General features: G+C 42.9%; 1 pseudogene; it reads left to right on the top strand.

Annotated features, from left to right (window-relative positions):
• LOC106149942 overlaps positions 1-24,273 on the top strand; it is a 57,854-nt pseudogene extending 33,581 nt beyond the window's left edge.
• The last annotated feature ends 416 nt before the right edge of the window (positions 24,274-24,689 follow it).

The following is a 24,689-nucleotide window of genomic DNA, read 5'->3' as shown; positions in this document are numbered from 1 at the left end:
TTTTTTTTTTTTTTTTTGTCTTTTCTTCCAGTACCAGGAATCGAACTCACGACCTTGGGCTTGCCAGGCAGGCGCTTTTGCCGCTGAGCTAAATCCCCAGCCCCTCTTAAGAGGAACTTTGAATAATATTTTATTCTGTTAATTAAATACCCTTGAAAAATTCCCTTGACAAATTTGTTTCTTCATAAATCTCCCATTTAATTTTATTTTAAGGCACATCAATTGTGTGGTTCAGGACCTCAAACAGCCTTCTAAATCAAACGATGCAGCATATAAATATTGCAAAGCCATTTTCTCTTAAGTTTTCTAGTAGAGTGTATAAATTTATATTTACATTTATAACATAATTTTCTTTCGTTGTTTTCTAAGTTAATGGTCTTTTTACTGGAAAGAAAAAGACTAGTATTTACAACTTGGAATGGATGTAAATTGCAATTTTTTGAACAGCGGTGTTGATGGTTGTGCTGAAGTCCACAGCCACAGCCTGCACTGCCAGCTCCAAGTCATGGTGCAGGGGGATTTTAAAACGGAGTCCAGAGATGCTCCCTTGTAAAAGATTTCTTATTAAAAATTTGTGTGAGTGTGACAGACTGACACCCATTTCACTTTAGTACAATGCAGACATTGCTAAACCTGCCAGCACGGTGTGTCATTGTCACCATGGGTCGGATCACAGGGAAGTACACGAGGATCGTCCTACCATGGGGCTACATCTCGACAGTTCATCCTCCACCCATTTTCTGCACATCGTCCTGAGGTAAACCAATTTTAAATGTGTTTGTTTTCAGTAAACCAGCCACGACAATTTATACTAATGAATTAAACTTGAACCCATCTGAATAGGTTTGGAATTCATTTTTTCATTTTTCGATTTTAATACAAATGCTTGACTGCTCAATCATCAAGCTGTGTGCATGAAAAACTGGCCAGCCCAGTGTGTTAATCATTAGCAAATGGAACTTTAAGGAGTCCACTAAGTGCTTCCTTATCGTTAAGGTAGTACCATTACTTATATTGTACAACTGATGTGTAGCTTGATCTTTAGGGGACAGGACCGCCAGCCAATACAGGCAGATTTTGTGTGTGGACAGAAGGTACTTTTGACGTTCAGTTTTGCTATATAGAAACAGAATGAATAAATGAACTTTTTTCTTTTTTTTTGCAAGAGGTAAGTAAAAGATTCAATTTGATTCTTCTGGGGAGGAAGTAGTTGAAAGCAGGTCTTCATTTTGCAGTCATTACCTGTATGTGAATTCTTCATAGTTGACTTGTGTGTCTCCATCAATTTCTGCTTCTCAGAGCATTTCGTCTACTTCATCTGTTAGTTTTTCTCCTAAGTTTATCATGACGTGACATAGTTCTGCTGCACCGATGTAACCATTTCCATCTTTGTCAAGGACTCAGAATCACAAATCTAATCATATACTAATATTTACACATTGGAATTAGTGTCTCTGTCAGCCTAGGATGTGAAATGTTTAACATGTCAAATTCCCTCATGTGTTTTAAGTACATACACTCCATGCTATGCAGCTATAAATTATGCCCAAACTTGACTCAGAATAATGACTTGGTGTTTGGTTTTCTTGACCATCTCTATATTTTGCCACCTTTGCAGTGTTCTAAAGCTCCCCTCAGATTCACTACAGAGAAAATTATTTCATGTGGAATAATTAACATTGCCCTCCAGGGTATCCCTTGCTGCATGTAGATCTTAAAATTTTGCTTGAGATGAGAATGTTTATAACTGTAGACATCTAGGATGACTTTTCTCACAGTTGAAGGACAAGTATTAGAAGCTCCTTTTAATGTCCTTATGCCAGACAAGGGGTGCACACACATTGAAGCATGTGGCCTCGAATTCTCATGCGGATTTAAGTCTATAACTCTGTCCAGGTAGTCCAGCTAGCTTTACCAACTGATCGGACCTAATAGATGACTTCCAGTTATATTCTAAGCTTGATTCTTTTTCTATGCTGTCTTTTTATAATACCACAATTCTCATACTCAGATGCCACCCCACTTGGAGTCTATTAATGTGTCTGACTCTATGCTCAGAGTTCTAGGGTCATTCTAGTTACAATTGGTTTTTTTAAAAATGTATTTGGCCAATGCAAGTCAAGCAAAATAAGCACAAAGTTTTAGAGTTACTGAAATAGATAGTCACGGAGAATTAACTAGGCTTGCCTCAGCCATACGCTCTTCTCTTCCTTCCTCTCTGCCAACCACTACAGTCACACCTTATCCCTCACGTGCAAATAAATGTTAGGTCACTAACACTGAAGGTGCTGTTGGCTCTAGGTTAGGAAATGAGCTCAGAATTTGAGAACAAGTTTAGAAATACTGTCATTCGAATATGGAGTGACTCATCTTAGAAGTAACTCTACTCAAGATATGGTTTTTAAGTGCCATGGTGAAGCACCACGAGACACTTCAGATCTTCACTGGGCAAGGCAGGTCCTGGAGAACCAAGCCCGGGTGTGCATGTCCCACACATGTGTACTCAACACACTGCAGCGAGGGTGAGTAGGGAGCCTCTGACAGGACGTGATGGGCTTCCTGGAGCCTAGAAAAATGTGGCTAAGGAAAAGGGTTGTGCTAGGTGGTCTGCTGCCCCACCCACGAGAGACGCTTGCAAAGTGTACCGGGGTAGTTCACTCAGGAAACTTGATGGAAATATTACTTAAAAACACCTAATTTCTTTTCTTTCTTTTTTTCTCTTGTCATGACTATTTATTAATTTTTTTATTTTAAAAATAAAAGGAGGAAAACATTAACAGACACACAACCATTTACAAAATAGCAAAAGAACAATACAGAGTTACAAAGTGGTAGGAAATTAACAATGCTTGTTGTATTACATATTGATATCTTCACAGTGGTTTCTCATGAACACAAATAGAGACATGCAATATGGATCAATCAAGGACTCATTAACTGTTTCTTTCAGCAAAGAAATAGAAAACAGTAGATCAACTATGTTAATTACCCTGTATATACATACATACAAAATTTCTCCTTCTTTCCCTTGTCTTTTCCCACATCCCAGTTGCCCTTTACCCTTGAGCATATTCCTTTCATTTCACAATGTCTATCATACCTCCAAGTTTTTATTAACTCCTTCAGGTTTTACACTAGTGAGACAATGCAGTGCTTGCACATGCAGGTCTGATTTATTTCATTTATGAGTATGGTCTCTAGTTGTGACCATTTACCTATAAAGGCCTCGAGTTTATCTTTCTTTATAGCTGAGTAATATTCCATTATATAAAAGTACCACAATTTTTTTATCTAATCCTAGGTGGATGGACATTTGGGTTGCTTCCACAATTTAGCAATTACAAATTGTGCTGCTATAAACACCTAATTTCTTTAGTTCTAAGCCAAACCACCCTTTACAGAGGAAGAACCAAGTGAGAGAAGAGCTGAGGCTGCAACCTGGGCAGTTGGCTCCACAGACATGTGCTGAGCACACCATGCTGTGCTGCACCAGCACGTGGGAGCCCCACCACTGAACTCAGTGGATCCCGGAGCCTGCATCCTGTCAAACAGCTCTGGTACAAAGCACTTTTCTCATCTGTTTGCCTTGCTTAATTTTTTCCTTTGTCAGATTGGTATAGGAGAAGAAACTGTGCCCTTCTCGATCCAAACTGAGCTTAAAATGCAATTTTTCTTACTGGGACTATAACACTGGAAGAACTCAAACACTAGCAGCCCCCAGGCAGCTGTAGTGCTCCAACTTTTATAATTAGGTCAACCTAAGTCAAGGCCTATAAGCTCTTATGAGTACAGTGTATAAGAATGAAATCTGGTAACTTTCTGATTATCCTGTATTTTACTTCATTTTGAAAGTGCATTACTGGATTTGGCAGTTTCCGCTCTTTCCAGCACTTTTGGGGCTGCAAGGATTAAATTCAATAAGTACAGTGTTGGTTTGTTAATAAGAAAGAAATGAAAATGGAGATTTACAGAGGTAATCAAAACCTCATGTTGCTTTTGTTTCTATTAGAGTGAATCTAACTCATAACAGAATGAAAGGACAGGGACTGCGTCTTACCTCCATGTTTTTGGCACCTAAAACAATACCTGGCACCTAGCAAATCCCCAATGTGTGTTTGTTCCATTCAGTTGAGCTCTGAGATGCAACAGCAATGTGCTTTGATAAATATTCAACTAGGAGGAAGTATTCTTAGCTTAAATTTTAAACCGCAATTATACTAGAGTAGTGAGATGGTTGTGGTTTTTATTTTTTGCTTTGTATTCTTGATATTTACCCCAAACCACCACTTGAGTAATTTTAAATTTTGTTTTTACAAACATCGTATAGGGACACAGGTAGTCAAATATGGTCATTTGTGGCATAATCATATGAAGAACATGGCACATATATCATGGTGATCCCATAAAATTATATCACCTAGTAATGGTGTAGCCACCCTAGTTTGTGTATTTACACACTACGATCTTTGCACAACCATGAAATCGCCTACCAATTCATTTTTTCTAAACATGTACACATTGTTAAGTGACATATTTCCTTAGTTTTGTAAGGGTGCAGTGAAAAGCTACTGGATCCGCTCCCCTCGCTTCCTCAAGTTTCCCATTCCACATAAGATTCTCCTTCGGATTTTGTTAGCTAAGTTGGCATTTACCTCCACGTGTCTACGTAACACACTTCTACTGGTTTTTTCCCAGGAAAGAAGTAAACAGGAGCCTAGTAAAGAAATGATATTAATAGATTTGAACAACCTGTTCACTCCTACCTTTGCCAGCACCTTGACCTTGAAGAATCAAAAATCTATCTTGGTGTGGTGGCACATGCCTGTAATCCCAGCACTCTGGAGGCTGAGCAGGGGGATTGCCATGAGTTTGAGGCCAGCTGGGCTATATAATGAGTTCAAGGTCAGTCTAAACTATATACCAAGACCCTGTCTCAAAAAAAGGCATCTACCGTCTTGAAAATAAGATTACATATTCCATCAAATCCAGGTCCCTTCTAGATTCAAGATATTGAGCCTCAAAAGAAAAACCCATAGATTTGGATTTGGTCATCATTGTACAGAATGAGAGAGAGTGTGTTCCAGAAAATCTTGTAGAACAATAAGAATGTACCTATTAGCTTTCTTTTTTTTTTTTTTTTTTACCTATTAGCTTTCTATTTCTTACAATTAAAGGATTATAACTAAAACTGATTGCATTGAAATGAGCAAGCCTAGCTCCAGTGGGCAATAAGATTATCTGGTTGTCTGGGCTTAAGGGAGCCTATGAATCTCCAAGAGGAAGCTAATGCCAGGAGAAGAACTCATGACAGTCAGTGGTTTCAAGTCAATTACTGCAAACCCAGACTGCAGTAAAGTTTTGAGTTATGCATTTGTGTAGAGTCAGCATGGAAAACACAGGCAGGGAGAGTGTGCCGGCGGGAATGTTCAGGTGTACAGAGACATTGTCAGCGCTCGATCCTTAGGGTCAGCTGGACAAGCCCTGGGTGGACTCCAGCAAGAGGAGCCTGTGATTGCAATAGCAGTTACAGAACCAGAACTATGTCACTCATAGGTGAGTGCTAAGGTGAGTATTAGTGGCAAATGTTGAGTCAAAAAATTGTATAAGGGTTCGGGCAAGCAAGTAAGGCAGAGGCTACCGAGTGAGGCAGGGCGCGAGGCTGTCAGGACTGTTGAATCAATCTGAGGAGTGGTACAGAGACCCTGACTGATTGAGTCCCTTTGATTCCTAAGTCTGCTAAGGTAGCTACTTCAAAGAACAACATGGGGTCAGGTAGTTAATGGGACTCACACGAACAAGTACCAGTGAAAGAGGGAATGCTCTTTTAGCTGGGGCCTCCAGATTGAATAAAAAGAAATTTAGTAAAGGTAGCATTGCACAAGTGGAACAATCACTGCAGCTTAAAGAGGCTGTGCTTCAGAGACACAAAGCTCTTCATAATGAATTTCTTTTCTCCCTTTGGGAAATGAAAAATGAGCTGCATCTTTCATGAGGCCTGGGAGAAGGTCCTTGTTTGTTTGTTTTGCCAACTCTTTCGGTTGCCTCTAGAGAAAGACGTTTAAGCTGCTTGTCTTCTCACTGGGAGGAGAGAATGTGACTGGTTTCGTTTGTACAAAGGTGAGTTGCACCCCGTCGGCAAGGCACACAAGGAAGAGCAATATACGTAGAAGGATTGAGTAGACACCAAATAGCCAAAAGGATGAACTGGGTTGTGAGGCTATTTTCTTCTTTGCTGGGTTCTATGACACCGTGCCTGGGACTTTCAAGCCGTATTTCCTTTGCCGGCTTTCCTTGTTAGGATCTTCTCACAGGGAGCCTATAGGGAGATCAGGAGGCTGGAAGGGGTATAGGGCTTCCTCCCTTGTGTTTGCTTTCCATTCCTGGCTCTGCCACCCAAACAACCCTTCTTCGCTCTGGCATCAAAGCTTGGCTCCGGGAGCAAGCTTGACTGCGGGTGGCTGCTCTTTCCTGTGCCGGATGCCACGCCAGCCAGCTGGTCCTCTTCCCCGGAGGTCTGGCTTCCAGCGCTACAAGGACAGCCTGAGGCTTCAGCACCAGCCAGCCGGGACCCACCCCAGTGATCTGGCTTCCATCTCCCTTGTGGTCTATCCTTGGAGCACAGATTCCAGTAATCCTCCAGACCTTTCTTTCCTGTCTCTAGGAGTGGCCATTGCTTCTTGCAATTTCCCCCTCTATAAATCCCAAGTGTTCATTTTTTTTGTCTTTTCCGTTCTCCCAATCACTGGTTAACAATTTATATTAAATTCTCTTTGTTAAAATACTGCCTGTGGTTTTGTTTTTCTACTTCAACTGATATTTATTCCCTGGAATATTATGACATACATTGTAGAGTAGGACTTTCTAACCTCCAGAACCGTTGTTTAAAAGCCACCCAGGGCCAGGCATATAGCTCAGTGGCACAGCACCTGCCTAACAAGCATGTCTGAGTTTGATTCCTGCCACAAAAAAAAAAAAAAAAAAAAAGGCCATGGAGGGATGAAGAAACAAAAAGGACATATATCTCACATGCAAGTGTCTGCCTACAGTCTCAGCACTCCGAGAGGCTACAAAGTAGGAGGATTAAAAATCTGAGTCCAGCCTGAGCAATCTGGTGACTCAAGGAGATCCTATCTCAAAATAAACAGTAGAAAAATGGTGGAAGGTTCTGGCTTCCATCCCTGGTACTGCAAACAAAAATAAAAAAAGAAAACGAAACCAAAGAATCCAAAATAAATGTGTAATGAAATGTTAACAGTTGTTTTTCATTAGGTGATGGGATTTCATTTTTTATTTTTTTTATGTTTATAGTTTCCATAATTTCTACACTTAATGGGCAGTGGACCCCAGAAATTCACGGGGCTACATTCCTAGAGTATCTGCAAATTGTGAAAAAAGGCTAATTTGAGATATGGTCAGAAAAATGCCTATAAATGCCTATTTTTATAGTTTAAACACTACATATGCTATGTCTCCGCATTTATGTAATTTAATAAAATATTGTATTAATAAATGCTTAGAAGGCACAAAGCATTTTGACAGCATCCTGGGAACCTCGGGGTTTTAAGAAGAACAAAACCGAGAACATTCGAGATAGCTACAGCCTGTACAGCAACCTGTTATGATGCAGGAATGCTGGTGCATCTGCCCGAGATGGGTTCCAGGGCAACAGCCAATCAGCAACAAGAAGAACTGACTAACGCTCTCAGATTGGCTACTTGCAAACCTCCAGCTAAGAAAACAACTGGAGAAGACATTTGCAGGTTCTGCGAAATTGCGGGGGTTTCTGCGAACAATAATTGGGTTCTAAGGAAAAATCCAGGAACGACTGAGTCCGCAAACTCGGAACTGCAGCTTCACAGGGGGTATACTGTATTTATAAATTTTATAATCTGAAATGCATTTTAAAGAACTAGACCTTTTTGTAAAATAGAATATACCCATCTGTCTAATCCCACAGCCCATCCCACATACCCCCTCTTGGAAGGTTCTCCTGTAGTTAAAGAATCTGCTCTAACACTCCCTGGTAAGTAGACTTTGGGTCACATGGTATCGCCCCCCTAGTCTCAGCTAATTGAAGCAGGAGCAAAATCGAGCAGAGCCCACAAGATTCTTGATCATTTTTTATCAGCAGGAAAACTGCCCACTTGGGCTGAAAGGGAGAACATGACTATGAATTGAACAAAGGTTGTCAAATTCTCAATTCCACTGGGAGGGAATTGGCTGATAAAATACTCAGCTGCAGCTGGACATGCACGCTGGTGCCCACCTGCAGCCCCAGCTACTTGGTAGGCTGAGGATCACTTGCTCTTAGGAGTTCAAAACCAGCCTGGGCAACTCTGTTTAAAAAAAAAAAAAAAAACTACTCGAGTACAAATGCACACTAACTTTCGTGAAATAAGGGTGGCTTCTAGGGCAGATCTAAGAGCCCGGAGTGTGGCCCCAGAGGACGGAGGGCAGAGCACAGAACACAGACTGAGAACACAGATTATTTCCAGGCCAGGAAACTTCAGGATGGCTGCCTGGCTGTATTTTAAACAACACTGGCCTGGAGACTCCTTTTTAACCTTCCTTGTCCTTATGCTTTTAGATCATTATATCTATAACCTATAACTGTTATCCTCTAGCTATATCCCCGCTTCGTGCTGGGAACAGACAACTCGTTTACTTAATCACACAGGTCCACTGTTAGAGAAGAACTCTGCCCAGACTTCCTGTCCGTAACTGATTAAATTATGTGATGAGGTTTGGGATTTTGGAGCTGATAGGATTTAGATGAGGGTTTGGGGAGTTTTCTTTATGCTTTGAGTTTATACTGTAATTAGAGATGCTACATTAGAGATGTTGGGCTGGAGTGAATGGATCTGTCATGTTGGATGGATGTGAAACTATAGTGATTGGAAATATCCATGGCTGGTATGTCTATAGGTAGAGGGAAGGTGTGACTCTAAAGGGTGCTTGGGGGAGTTATGTGGGGTAATAGAATGGTTCTGTACCCTTACTAGGGTATAGTTACAGAATATGTTTTTATGTTTAAATTCACAGAACTATCCACAAGAAAAATAATTTTGCTATATGGCAATTTAAATAATTTTTTAACAAAGAGAATGGAAAGAGAGAATGGTCCATCTCTGGCAGATGCACCAGCATTCCTGCATCATAACAGGTTGCTGTACAGGCTGTAGCTATCTCGAATGTTCTCGGTTTTGTTCTTCTTAAAACCCCGAGGTTCCCAGGATGCTGTCAAAATGCTTTGCACCTTCTAAGCATTTATTAATACAACTATTAACAAGTTTAGAAAGTTCTGTGTTTATGAATGAATATTAGAATTTAGTGCAGAGAAAGAAAATGAGAAGTAGGTCCTACCAGCCCCCTATTCTCTGCCTGCTTAACAGAAAGGTTCTGCAGAGTATCGAGCCCTAGGTTTTCTAAGAGTTAACCTTAATCTGTCCATGAATTCTGTGGGGTGACGGAACTGTTCTCTGAGGATATCACCTTTTGTAATATAAACTGTTCCAAAAGGAAGCTCATAGGAAGGCAGGCAGAGCCTACCCGGTAACCTCACATGTTTTGCTCTTTTCCAGCAGGGCAGGGAGGAGCTGCTCAATGTGTCCACTTAGCTAGGGAAGGATTTTAGAGAAAGGCTGAATTTCTAGTCCTGGGCTTAGCTAAGTGGGTTTACCTAAGTGGGTTCATCTCCTTAAGGTTCCCTCGTTTCCTCAGAGGTAAAGATTGTTATCTCACAGAGGTGTGAGAATGCATGCAATAAAGTAGTTGAAAGCACTTAGTAAATACCACACAATCCACCCTTGAGTCTTACTACTACTGTCATTGACCGTGGATCTTGAACTACAATTCTCTCCTCAGGTGTGGCTTCAGGTGTACCCTCAGGTGTGGCAATCAAAAATATCTCTGGACATTATCAAATGGCCTTTGGTGGGGCAAAATTCCTCTCCATCGAGAGGCACTGCCTTAGAGTCACTTGGTGACAGGCAGAACACTAAAGCCTATCCTTCTGGAGGACCTAGGGCAAGCCAGAACAGCAGCATAATTCTCAGCAGCATCCTGATCCCAAGACTTCAGGGTAACATTTGCAGCAGAAATGAGGCCAGCTCTTCCCAGGTCTACTCTTTGCATAGCTAGTCCTTGGTGGCTACTGTCTGGTATCCGGTAGCTGCTTTCCAAAAGAATCTTCCTTTGCCTTTTTCAGTGGACTCATTTATATGTTACCAGTTCAAATGCAGCCTAAAGAATCCCCATTGCTTCCATAGCTCCAGAGAGGCCATGCCCCGAGGCCAGACTCTACCTTTACCACAAATCTTGCCCCACCCAGGCCCATCGCTCTAGCTCAGGTCAGGCTCCAGGCCCAGCTTGAATCCTTTCTCACAGTCCAACTTCTCCCCAGATAAGGCTGGTGGTGTGTTCTTCCCAGAAATCATGAGATACAATCTCCCCACAAGATGAAATCCAGCACTTGAGAGTGATATGAGAACACTGGGGTCATGTCTCATGGTGATGAAGAATAAAACTGTAGAAAGAGGTGGTAGGATGTGAAGAAATTTATTTACAGGTAAGAAAGTAAAAGATATAAAGCCAAGGAAGTAGAGCTCCTGCTAGCTGGAGGGTCTTGAGCAGGATGCCCATGGAGGCCCTTTGCTTAGAAGTTTTTAAGGAGCCTAGAAGGGACCTCAGGCTGTTGCGTAAGCAATACAATCTCTACCTTACAGGAAATGACATACTTTTTGGGGTCCAATCTATGAAGTGTTTGCACAGCACCCATGCAGGCACATGTGCCCTTGAGCCAATGGCCTGTCTGACCATGCTCTGGAGAGGTCCCAGATAGCCAGAAGACCCCTAGCACGTGCTTTTGTAAGATCCCTGGAGGAGAGTGATTCAGAACACTCCATTTTGGGCGTCCCAATTTCATTTTGGGGCTGCTTAGTGGAATCCTAACTCCTGTCTCACTAATTTCTGTCTCAAAAGGGCAGTGTGGCAGGAGCAGGTGGATGGTGAGTGGGGCCTACACCGTGTGGTCCAAGGACCTCAGAAAGTCTTCAGTCCCTCACCTCTTCACCTTTCTCAGTGTTCAACCTGGCCAGTGGGCAGCCTCCAACCTTCCTGGGTAGTGGCTTGGTACAGCTGCGTGCCCACTGTCTGGTTTTCTCATAGGCGTTGGCTGGCCCTGAGTTTTCCCTTGGACAACTGGGGAGTGCTTAAAGCATTGCCAACTGGGACAGCCATAATCTTGGCCTTTTTTTCTCAGCTCTTCTCCTTGTAGCCTCATCTAGATCCAGAGTGTTGAGCGCTGAAAAGGCTGTGCTAGCATTTGGGTCATAGGGTCCCGAGGCACTGTCTGCAAACCCTACCAGGGTCTTTTGAAAATACTGGATCTCTGGTGGAAACAGGTGAGAAAGACCTGTATCCCCCTGAGAGATAGGTAGGCATCTAGAACATGATCATCAAAGATACCATTTTTTTTCCCCCTTTGGAGGCCTCTTTAAATACTGTTCTGTGATTTGGGGCCTTTACAGAGATAAACAGCCATAAAAGCCTGAACATAAAGGATTTTACACCACTTCCCTTGCCTTTTGCAAAACATTCTGTACCCATCTCTTGCCATTCACTAGTTACTGGATCCAAACCATATTGCAATAGTAAAGATGGGGTTGGGGCTCCAACTAGCTACTTGCATGGGGCCTATGGACAGACAGAAGACTAGGTCTGGGATCCTTCAAAGAGTATCCCTTGCAGAAGAACACAAACCCATTGAGTCCCCAGAGCATTATCAGTGAGATTCAATTGTCCCAGCAGATAGCTCTGGTAAAGTGAGCAGCATCGGTGCCTTCTTATTATTTTTTTCCCCCTAAGAACTCTCCATACCCTGTGACCCACTATGACTCCTTCAGGGTCAAATTGTTACACAGCATAATGGCTGACCAATGTGACTAACTCACATGATGCACCAAAATGGCTGCCAATCATGGCAGAAAGGTGGACTGAGTGAAACAAGGCCTGGAAAAAGCAACTCGTTAATGATACCCAGAGACAAAAATCCATCTAGAGGAAAAGCACACGTGAGACTTTGAGGGCAAAGAGGAATAAATTGGAGTAGATGGCTACTCAGGCAGGACACCAAGTTACCAATAGGTATTTTTCTCAAAAAGGGGAGGAAGGTGAGTAAAGTATCACAGAGAACAGAAATGTGAGGACAAAGAGGCATACCAAATTCCAGGTCACACACATGGAAACTGAATGATCTGTTCTGCAACTAAGTTAATACTCGGCTCTCTGTTATTGTTTTTTTACTGTAAGGAGTAACTGAAAATAGGAAAGAAAAGAAAGGAAAGGGGAGATGAATGTGAGGCGGACCTATGGGCCTCTTATTGCCTTGGAAAAACAGGCCATAATAAGTTCCTTGTCCCCCATCACACATGGTGGGACACACCAGAAAGCTGTTCCTGGCTCCATGAGAAAACTGTCTGAGTTTCTGACCATGTGGTGAATCCAACAGATTCCAAACTCTTATGTATAGCAAGCAAGGAATTGCAAAGCATTCACCTAGTAGTGAAAGAAAAGATCAATAAATCTTCTTTATTGAAGATCATGAACAGAAAAACAGTGCTGGAACAACAAAGAGGAAACAGAGCCCATAAAAGGCAAAAAAGAAGAAAAAGGGCCCACGTGAGCTTTGGTCTGGGGTGATACAGGAATGATTTTAAGGTGTTGCTCAAGCTCAAGTGGGTGGAGCAGAGAGGTTAAGGAGGAATGGCCCTGGGGTGCTTCCCAGGCTCAAGTGGGTAGAGGGGAGTGGTCTCCTCTGCCCCAGAATGCTATCTGTACTACATTCCCCAACTTCCATTAATTGTTATCACCCTCCAGCTCCTTGCCTCTCCCTGATAACTAAAAAGGATTTGAGCTCTTTGAAGGATGAAAACCCATCCTGGGGGAGAAGGGGTGAAAAGGGATTGGAGCTTTCCTAGGGGAGAAGGGAGGGAAAAACACCTTCTCAGCTATAGATCTTAGAGAGAAACAACATCAAAAAAACGTGCCCAAAAGGCCTTTCTGCTCCTGGACGGCTCTGCCAAATATGTTACCAGGTTTGGGGGTGCTGAAGGCTCCTTCTAGCTGTGGTTTCTTGAGTTGGTCAAAACAAGTGCAAAAGGTAGCAAGGTTTTCCATTTCTTAAAGACAGGAAAAGAAACAGGCTCTGCAGAGCAAGTCTGGGCCAAGGAAAACTAGGAAAAGCGGAGACTACTTGGAAAGAACACAAAGGCAGAGCTCAGGGTGGTCTCCTTTTTGTATCACCCGCTCCTCAGGCTGACGTCAGATCCAGGCCGTCCTATTGAGAACCTGTTTGAGTTATCGCACGAAGACCACACGTAGAGTTTTGGGAACTGTTCTGTGCATGTGCTCTGGGCTTTTGTGATTAACAGGTCACATCTGCTTTCCCAGCCAGCTTGGCCACTCCCTAGTCTCTTGCCTCAGTAGGATCCAGGTAGGAGTGCCACTCCTGGCCTGCCGCCAGCTACACATTGCCCTCTTCTGGCAGTCCCATGTCTATTCCCAACCAGAAATTTCCCTCACTGTGTTGGGAACATGGCCTGAGAACCCAGTGAGGATTTGTTTTCCTTGATGCAGGTACTCGGCAGGTGCTGGAAGCCCACCTTGGCTGTGGAAGATGGAGGGCTTACCTTTCCAGGTCCCCGAAGCCATATGACTGCTTCAGGTGAAAGAAGCCCAGTCCTGGCCCCCTCTACAACCCTCTTTTCCTCCTCAGCCACTCCTACTTTCAGAGGCTGACTCCACAGGAACTTTGCCAAGTTCCTCAGAGGAGATTCTCCAAAAGATTACTAAGACAGTGATGGCAACAAACTTGGCCCCCACCCTGAGCAATCCTCTCTGATCTTATGTGAGAGTGGTCGAGGACAGAGGGTCCTGAGATCGTCCTCTTTGGTATTGGCCACGGCCCTCTCAGAGGCTGCTAAGACTGAGGGACCAAGGGAGGCCCTTCATTCCCTCATGCCCAGCTGGACACTGATGCCCAACTTTCTGATGCACTCTCCCATGTCAAGTTCCGGTTCTGATGCTTTGATTTTGTCCCTCCAGTCTGCCTCTTGGCTTTAGTCCCTTCCTCTGAAGGATATAATTCATGGGACACTCTGCACCCATCATCTTAAACACTGACACTTTATTCTCCCAACATTTCTACCTATCAAGCTCCTGACTCTGCCTCTTTTAGGCACATATTCCAGGAAGTGGCTGAGCCATTTTGGATAAAAATCACACAGCTAAGTCTATTGGCACCACCACAAACTCATGGACACCACTAATGGTGAGCTCCAACAACACCTGAAATTCATTTCTTCCAGAGAGATTTATTGAGTGGCTAGGATGTGCCACACAGTCTTTTAAGTGCTTGGAGCACACCAGGGAACCAAACAGACAAAGCTCACTACCTCACACACCTTTCATCAAAAATTCTTTTAACTGACTTCCTTTCTCACCAAACTAAAAAGTAGTTCAGCTAGGCACAATGACACATGCCTGTCATCCCAGCTACTTGGGAGGCAGAGGCTGAAGGACTATAAGTTTGTGGTCTGGACAGCTTAGTGAGAACTTATCTCAAAATAATAAATAAAAAGGACCAGAAATGTAGCTCAGTGGTAAAGCCCTTGACTAACATGTGCAAGGCTCTGGGTTTAAGTCTCAGTACCCAGCAGGGGAAGAAACACCAAACAAAAAGCGAAATATCACTTCACATCGTAACCCTTTGCCCTTGTGCTCCCTCTCCAGAATGTGCCAGCTTTCCATTTCACAGTGGAACTAGAAGCGAACTTTTCATCATTAAACCTTAAGAACTACTTGCATACCATTCTTTTGCTCCACTTTCCCGCTGTTACAATGACAGTCCCGAGCTAGCACTGGTCCCCTTACTTCTCCCATCTTAGCACCGAATACTGTGTTGTAACTTGTGGCTTCATCATCTATTGCTCAATTATCAACTGTTTCGTCACGAAATCATTGTCTGCCTGGTTGAAACCTCCCTTGGTGCGAGTCCTTCTCATTCTCATTATCTTGCGAGTCCTTCTCATTCTCATTATCTTGCAAGTCTGAGAAAGCAGGTTCATCCTGTTCCTGGAAAAGTCAGACAGTGAAATAAGGGCAGCAGAATGACAGCCTGTGTTAAGGGAATCAGAGGTGATATTTTTTTACTCTGGATTTTCCAAGGCTTCCATAACTTTAAATTAGATGTTCTACACTATAGTCACCTCCTTCTATTCTCTCATTGCTCTCCTAATTTTCATTCTAACACACAGAGAGACACACACATGCAAATCCTATTTCCTCACTGCCGATGTACTTCTTCTCTCTCTCTCTCTCTCTCTCTCTCTCATATGTATATATGAGAGACAGACAGACAGACAGACAGACATAGAGACAGAGATAGAGAAAGACAGAGACATATAGAAAGCCAGATTTTTATCAAGGCAGTGCCAAGTATAACTATTTATTCACTTACTCTATGAATGCTAACATATTTGTGAGTCCTGATAGAATGAAAACACATCCCCAGTATGTACTCAGTCTGACCCCCAAGACTTCTCACCTAGCACATATTCTGGCCATTCTAAACACTGAGGTTAAAGCAGTCTGCCCAATGGACAGACTCCCGTGGCCGTACTCTGTCCCCCACGCGCTCCTCCACCCCCTGGGCGGCTGCAGCAATGCTCTCTGTCTGGGTGACGTCGAGGATCACTGTCTCCAGCCTCGCTGACGTCCGCTTCCTCAGCTGCTCGGCCCCTTCTTCCGTCAGACACGCGGCCAGCACCCTCAAGCCTCGCATGTCCAGCTGTCTGGCCAGCAGGTTCCCGAAGCCCGAGTCACAGCCCGTGATGAACACATACCTGTCCTCGAGGTGGTTCACCACCTGCCTCTCCCGGTGCCAGCGCATGAGGTGGTACAGGCCCGCGAGGGCTGCCAGGTAGCGCCACATGACTATGCAAATGGCGGGGACCGGCTGGGTGAAACAAGTGCGGCCTCTGTTCAGACAGAACACTGGGACACAGAGGGCCGCGGTAAGCGGGCAGCCTCCAGGCACCCCCGAGGTTTTTTGCTCTTTTCGAATAAGTTCAAGAAAGAGGAAACCTCTATCCAGACCCCCAGGTCCAGGGTATGTCATTCCTTTTTTGCTTCTTGTTTGCTTTTATTTTTGATGCACTCAATTTAGTTATTGAGACATATGAAAGATTTAGCTCAGCGGCACAGTGCCTGCCTGACAAGCACAACGTCGTGAGTTCGATTCCCGGTACCGGAAAAAAACAAAAACAACAAAAAAAGAAATGATATGTTGTTGAAGGGCCCAGAAGCCATTCAGAAACGGAGTGGCAAAACAGGAAAGCAGACTGATTGTGCCTGGTTTAGGGAGAAGGACGGCAGTCCCTACTTGGGTCTTGCTCGTTTAGTAAAAGAATGTTCGGCAAAACTTAGATTTTAGGTAAAGAAAGGGGACAGTGACCCAGTGTTAGCAGCATTAAGTATCTAGAAGTGAGTATACCTTGATTCTTCAAAATTAAGATCTTCAGAACTGATTCTTGAGTCAAGTAATTCTTGATGTCTCAAAATTGAATTCATCAAAATTGAAAGTATGACTGTCCAAGGTTTCCAGGCTATGAGTTGTTTTTGCCTTTCTTTTCTTTCTTTCTTCCTAAGAAAAAGTACACATAAGCAACTTTATAGACTAAAAAGCATTATATGCAATAAATTTAACTTTTACTTGATAGTTAATATTCAGTTTACTGGATCTTAATTTACTTTAGAAATTCCATAATGTAAAGACAGTAGACAGGGATGGTACATAGGAAACTGTACCTATTTAGAATCAAGAAGGGAAATAAGAGAAAAATACAAGGATTAGTTGAGAAGAGGGTAAAGAGCAGTTGCCAGGGCTGAGAGGAAAGAGATAAACAGGCTGAGCACAGAGAAGTTTTAGGGCCATGAAAGTCTTTCCCATGACACTGGTGAACACATCATTACACATCTGTCCAAACCCACAGAAGGTAAAACACCCGGAAGGAATCCCAACGGAAACTACGGACTTTGGACAACAATGAGGTATCAGTGTAGGTTCATCAGCTGTAACAAATGTGCACGGCTGGTGGGGGCTGCTCATAACGGGGGAGACCTATGAATGTGGAGGTCAGAAGATATAGAAGAACCCTCTGTAAATTCTACTTACTTTAGCCATGAACCTAAAATTCTCTACAAAGTAAAGTGGAAAGAAAGGAGGAGGGGAGAGAGAGAGAAATAAAGCGAGAAGAGCCATGAGATGTACTAAACTCAGATGACAGAAAGATCATACCTAGCTGTGGAAATTAAGTTCCAACAAAGAACTTCCTTTAATTCAGATCTCTTTTTTGGAATTCAGACCCATGGACCCAATTGTCTTTTCCGCATCTCTTTTACACAGTAGAATAGGTACATTAAATGTTTGGTCTTCCACAAAAGATGAAGTACAACACTCAAATAGAAATATTATATCAAAGTTAACATCTCCGAGGAGAACCATTATTTATCTTCCTGCCCCAAATCACTTTCTTCTTCACTCTTCCTCGTTTTAATAAATAATACCACCTCTCTGCTGCAGAATCTACCCTTAACAGCTCCCCTGCCCTTAACTCCATATGTAATCTGTGTGTCTTGTTGACTCTGTTTCAAAAACAAACCCAAAACCCAGCAACTTCCCACCCTCACTGACATCGCTCTTTCCAGAGTCCTCATGGCCTGGTCACTGGTCCCTGAATCCTGTCTGGCACCTTACAACTCTTCCTCTCCCTAGAGGTAAGTGTGAACTTGCCAACACACAGCTCGGGTCATACCGTCCCTTGTGTGGTTTCCTTTTGTATAGTTCAATACAGCTTATTTTACAAAAGAATACGTAGCGAACATCTTTCTGTCACACTGATTATAGAGCTAATCCATTTAAGTGAGGTTATAATATCGCAAAGTATTGAAAGTAACAGATCCAATGCAACCAATCCCTTTTAGAGTTTATGTAGACTGTTTTGTACTTAACCATTATCAGTAAGAACTAACTACAGCCAAGCTTTTCTACCAGCTGAATACAATAATGTCATCTCCCTCTGTACTGAGCATTACTGACATTTTAAATTATTGCCTATCTTTCTATTTTAAAAAGTCTCATGGATTTAGTTATGCTGTGTTTATTTTGTAAGTCCAGGAACTTTCTTACGTAGTTATTAGCAACTAATATTTCCTCTTCTTTGAGTCCTGTTAAAATCATCTACTGCTGGGTGTGGTGGCACATGCCTGTAATCCCAGCACTCGGAGGCTGAGGCAGGAGGATCGTTGTGAGTTCAAGACCAGCCTGGGCTACAAAGTGAGCTCAAGGCCAGCCTGAACTATATAGCAAGATCCTGCCTCAAAAAGACAAAATCATTTACCTATTTTTTTTATCAAATTGTTTGTTTTTAATTACTGATACTACCTCCTTGTAATTTAATGAAGTTACATTTTATAATTTAGAAAATTTTCATGTACAGTATATGCTGTCCCCTGCCCCAGTGTTCTGGTGATTAAACCAGGAGCCTCTAGGCAAGCAGTCTACCACTGAGCTACATCCCTAGCTGTTTTTAAAACATTTTATTTTGACACAGGGTTTCACTAAATTGCCCAGTTTGTCTAATCTCTTAATTTCCTTTATGGCTTGGATTTCTTCATGCTGAAAAAGACTTTCCTTCAATCCAAAATAATAACAATAACTTTCTATATTTTCCCTAATAATTTATAGTTTACAATATTTAATTGAAAATATTGTGGTGCGTGGTGGCCCATGCATATAATCCCAGCACCTGGGGAGGCTGAGGCAGGAGGATCACTGCAAGTGAGGCCAGCCTGGGCTCCATATTGAGTTCAAGGCCAGCCTGAACTGCATAGCGAAACCCTATCTTAAAAAATAAAAACAAAAACTGAGCAGTTATGTTTAATTGACCTGGAATTTGTATATAGTAAGACACAAGGCTTTTAAGAGTTCTGTGCCATTATAGTGTGTCTCGGTCTGGTTCCAATCAGTAAATGGGAAGCAAATTAAAGGAGCATTTAAAGGAGTGTAATGGAAAAAGACATGAAGCTGTCAGGGGAGGACTGCTTATGTCAGATGTGTTGAGCTAACTGATGCTTGCCCGGAAAGCCTTTGCCCACAGCTGGGTCTCTGATGTGGCTGAAGTCAGCCAGATGACAAGGAAGCTCGCTGGCTTGTAGGACCCAGAGCTGGCACGCGGAGCAGGGAGCAGGGGCACACAGGGTCCACTTCCAGGGCTGCCGTGGAAAACAAACCGCAGAGCGCGTTCAGGTGCACAAAGAGAGGTGGAAAGCTGCGGGGACAGGCTTGGGACTTGGGACACCGGCGGAGGTCACAGAAGGTCACACACGGAGGTCAAGGGCTATGAGGACACTGAGCTGCATACAAGCACCCACTAACTTGGGGACAGATCCCCTTCCTCCTGTACCGTCCCTTCAGCACCCTCTACTGGCAAAGCGTAATCTAACAGCGTAACCTCTGTAAGAAAATGCTTGAACTAGACCGGTGCGGTAGAGCACACCTGAAATCCCAGCTCTCGAGGCTGAGGCAGGAGGATCACTGCAAGTTTGAGCCAAGTCCATCCTGAACTACACAGGGAGACTTTGTCTAAAGAAAAAAAAAAGTGCTTCCCTGAGCAATTATTATTCCTAAAATTCATTCTTCAATTTTAGACAACGCAAACTTGTACCAGACATTCCAGCAGGTTGGGAGTTTCTTTCCCCTGTACATTTAGAGTTTTGGAATGCTTCAGACTAAAACAATACCTTAAAACACCACACAGTTACACTGAGTATGTTTTAGTTGATCTCAGGATAGATCATTTGTGTAAATCAGTATTTCCCAAACTTGCCTAACCATCACTTCAGGAAAACCTGATTTGAGCCAAAGGCTAATCATGAAAAATTTTAGAATTCAAAAAGTACTACTAGATGAGCTTTGGTATAAGGCAATCAGATGTGACCTGTATTCTGATCACCATGGTGTGATTTGTGTGAGTGGTTTTTTCTTCTTTATCAGTTGTAGGCAAGAGGCAAGAGGCAGCCCAGGGAACTGGCAGAAACTGACTCTAAGAAGGAAATCAAGTTTCAGTGATCACTGGAGGAAAACTCCAAATGTGTAGGGGAAAGAAACTCCCAACCTGCTGGATGTCTGGTACAAGTTCGCATTGTCTAAAATTGAAGAATGAATTTTAGGAACAATGGGGATTAAGAGCAAAATATATTTATTAAGAAAAGAAAGCTTCTGTCCAAGAGAGAGACAGAAGGGGTCCTGGGTGGGTTGCCAAGGACCCTGCCTTTTATAGGGATTTTTATAGAGCAAATCCATGACTTGAGGCGGGTCTAAGGTGGGAAACATGGGAAATCGCAAGGTGGGTATGAGGTGGGACAAAACTATGGTCAGCCAATAAGATTACGAGCAGAACTGCTCAGGTAAAGTTGATTCAATCGGGATCAAATGAGGAAGCGAGTCATTTGCAAGTGGGCAAGTATGCAGAACAGGGGCTTTCCTGTAGGGGGTTGCGTTAGTGACTCTTCTTGGCGTTCTCAAAGAGATAGAGACCTATTTAGAATATCAATCCCTGATGCTTATCTTTAGGGAGGGATGCGGGGGCATTTGTTTTATCTTCTGTCTTGAGGTCTGGCGGTGTCTGTCTCCCCCACAGTTGCAAGGTATCTCTGCGCTGGCTGCTTTGAGGGCTTAGCCCTATCTGACCGTCTATAATATTTCCATCTAACTCAGCTGCCTACAACACAAACAGATCATTCGAGGTCCTCTGGGAGGTAGGGGCACACCTGACAGGACCAGCTGAAGTTGGGCTCCAGCCCTTAAGTTTTCCACACTCCACTGACTTGTCAATTACGGATCTTTGCTCTCATCCTCGCACCAGTGTGGCCCACGCGTCAGGGCCAGCTGGCATCCTGAACAAGCGCTCTGAGGGAGGAGAGATGGAAAACCCCACAGCGAGGCTGGTGCTTGGTGGCCTCCTAGCCCAACCCCCTCAAGCCACCGGGAATAAACCTGAGGTCCAACCGAGTCAGGTGTTTTGCTCCATTGTCATGATGGAGCCCACACATCAGAGGGTCCAAGAGTCATCTCCAGAAAAAATTATTATAGGTGTGGGGAATGCATTGGGCTTCTTTTTATATGCTCCAGGCAGAGGAAGGCTATGTGGAAAAGGTCCATCTCAGGTCTGGACAGCAAGTGGTCCCTGGGTCCTCTTTCCTTAGAAAGTCCAGTTAAGATAGATATTTGCAGTTCCTTCTCTGGAACTCTGCACCTGGATTGTATGCTGAAGCTGCTTGTGTATCAGAGTGACTCAGAGAAAAGAGTTCAATATTACTGACATAATCTTAAGTATTGCAGGATATCATAGTTTATACTGTTACAGAACAAAATTTCTCAGTGAGTAAAATTCAGCATTCCTTCAAAGACAAGGTCATCAGGACAATGTACTTTCAGCATGTCGTTTGGGAAAAACCTTTGGCCAGGGAGAATTTGAATTCTCTATTCAAAATTAATGTTTACTTTCCGAAGGGCCAGGGCAGGACACTGTAGGTGGTAGCCTAGTTGGCAACTGGCCCAGGACTTGTTTAAGTTGTGGTTTTCCTTGTGATTCAACCGGTAGTTATCTCGTGTTTTCCTTCTGTCCATATCCCTCCCATTGCCAAGTCTGAAAAGAAACAGGGAATTAAAATTCTCTGCCTGGTCCTTGGTCTTCCCATCCGCAGTGGCCCTGGGTCCCAGGTGTGACTAAAGGAAGTGAGTATTTTAGTCCTGGGGCTATTTCTGTTTGAGGAAAGTGAAATAGCTTCCTTTTTGAGATTTGAGGAAGCAAAGCCTTTTCATAGCTCTTAACAGCAACACAGCTCTGTGGTTAAAATTTATGCCTGACAAAGAAAGTGTTTAATTTGTTTTTCTTGGCTTCTCATGCTCTTGGCAACAAACCAAGGCCATAAAAAAGCGTAGACAAAGGGCAGAGACGATGGGCTCATTATATACATTGATCACCCAACTGAAAATCCTCATACCTCATAGACAAAGCTGGGTTATAGTTTTAAAAAAAAAAAGAAATCCAATTTTTAAAAAAATATGGTTACCACTAACTAGCTGTAAACAATTTGGCTACCATTAATACACTTTGATAATTACTTCTAACTCTTTAAAGGTAATAATCTTTTGATGTTTGTTTTGTTTTTCAGTGCTGGGGATTGAACCCAGGGCCTTGTGTATGCAAGGCAAAAACTCTACCACTGAGCCACATCCTCAGCCTCAATAGGTAATAATAATCTTTATATATGTAATAATGTTTATAATTAACTGATGAGGTTGGCACATTTTAATCACACTTAAAGTAAAACAGTGGTACTTTTAATTTTGCTCTTGTCCCCATAACCTGATGTTTGAGTTCTAAAAGAAACACTTTGGGGCCCTGAAGATTTCATAGGCACAGAGCTTACTATAAGGTAATTGTGCCATCTGCTGTAACTGTAAGGATATGCTGGAAATACCTTTTATTTTTCTCCATTCTTTCTCTCCCATTTCTCTGCTGCAGAAATGAAACTCAGATGAAAAAGGGTCTAGCTATCTCTAATTTAAATCTGGACTCACTGACTAAAGGTAAAAGAGCTTCACGAACTTGTAACTTTCAACCTTTTCAGAAATTACCCTATTGTGCCTCGAGGTCATCAATTCCAACTTGCTGAGGGGATGGTTGGTGCTGTCAGGTTCTCAGGATCACCTTGCTCCCAGCTTCTCCACTCTCAAGATCTCTTTCCTATAAAACCCAATCTCTCACACATCTCCATGGTTCTAGTCTATAGTCTTGTGCTAGGTCCTTTCATATTTACTCTCTGTGTCAATCAGCTTCCTCTCACTATAATGAAATGCCTGAGGTGGCTGGGGATTTAGCTCAGCGGCAAAAGCGCCTGCCTGGCAAGCACAAAGTTGTGAGTTCGGTTCCCGGTACCGGAGAAAAACCAAAAAAGAAATGCCTGAGATAATCAACGTAACAAAGAGAAAAGGTTCATCCTGGATCATGATTTTGGAGGTTCCAGTCCAAGATGAGGTGGACCCATTGCTTTGGGCCTCTGGTGGGAGAGCCAGATGACTATGGTAGGGTAAGGGGCATATAGCAGAGCAAGGTCTGAGATCAAGAATGACCCCTCAAAATTCTTTCCTGCCTTCAGTGACTCTATAAACAATACTTTTGAACATTTTTGGAAAAATAGGAAATATACTGATGCTGTCTGATTGCTTTTAACATCTCTGGACAAACTACTAAAGGAAAATCATAAGCTCCAGATAGACATAAACAATCTAAAATCTTCTAAGTATGAAGACAAATTAATAAAGGAAAATAAGGGCTCAAAGATTCAAATTCCCAGTTCAAGACATGCATAAAGAATCTAAAAGTCTCCACATGTGTCTTAAAGGAGAATCTTCTCCCCATTAGCCATAGAGCTGAAGTTGCCAAAACCCAAAAACCAGCCCTCATTATTTGATTGGCTGAATTATAGCACAAGTTTAACACTCAGCCTCAAAGGGTATCTGAATTGGAGGTGGGGTGCTGCTGTTCAGAGAGGAATGGGATCCTCTAAATCGTGTTGGGGATGTTTGGGAGGACCTGGCTGGGCTGAGGACACTGAACTCTTTAAATTCTGAGATTATTTTTCCAGAGGAAGAAACTTCCCCACCCTCTCTGGTGTTTTCTGGTTGATTTTTGTTTGTTTGCTTGTTTTTTGTTTCAACTACAGAAATTTAGTTTTTCACTCTTCTGAAAAAGGCAGTACCCAGTCGAGGTGCCAGCTAATCAGGTTCCTTAGAACTCCTTCCCTGGCTCTCGGGTGACCTCTGCACTGTATCCTCTTGGCAGGAGAGCGCTTTCCCATTTCTAGTTCATCTTTCAGTTTCTTCCCTGACTCTGAGGTATGGTAAATAATGCCACCATGGTTGTACCTTCTATCTCCAATGACTGGCTTATCAAGGACAGTTTTAAAAGATGCTGGTTGGAAACTTGGGTGGTCCCAGAGAGGTGACACTAAGATTTCTTTCCCAAGAAGAAGGCCCGGGGAGATGTGGCCAACATTTCTAGGATGACTGGGAAGATATCTATGTTTGGTGGTGACTACTGCATTTCCAAATATGGCGTAGAGACTTTTCCAAACAACCTGAATTAAGTGTCTCTCACATGATGAAGACCTGCCCACGGCTGGCAGATTATTTTCCTATAGAGAAGATTGTCCACATCACAACCATGTCCTCTTAAGGCATCTTTGAAATGAGACATACACATCATGCAGGAAATATATTGGAACTCTAATCTTAATTTACTCCTTTAAAAATCTCCAAATTATACATTTTTATAACTACAGTAGTTCAGTCATAAATATATTTTGGGTTATAAATAAATGTACCCACATAGGAGTACACGAATGCCAGCAAGCTATAGTCCATAGCCAAAATAATTTAGAGATCACCATTTTCCCCCCAGAAATAATGAGTCTTCAATTACAGGGGTATTTTTTATTCAATTGGGGGCCACCATCTAAAGGCACTAATCCTCACTCAAAGTTTTCATAGGAAGGGAACACTA

Source organism: Chinchilla lanigera, unplaced genomic scaffold (genome assembly GCF_000276665.1).
Source record: "Chinchilla lanigera isolate Chin_1 unplaced genomic scaffold, ChiLan1.0 scaffold00057, whole genome shotgun sequence".
Taxonomy (NCBI): domain Eukaryota; kingdom Metazoa; phylum Chordata; class Mammalia; order Rodentia; family Chinchillidae; genus Chinchilla; species Chinchilla lanigera.
The sequence above is the reverse complement of the archived record's forward strand: the minus strand, read 5'-3'. Positions and strand labels throughout refer to the sequence as shown.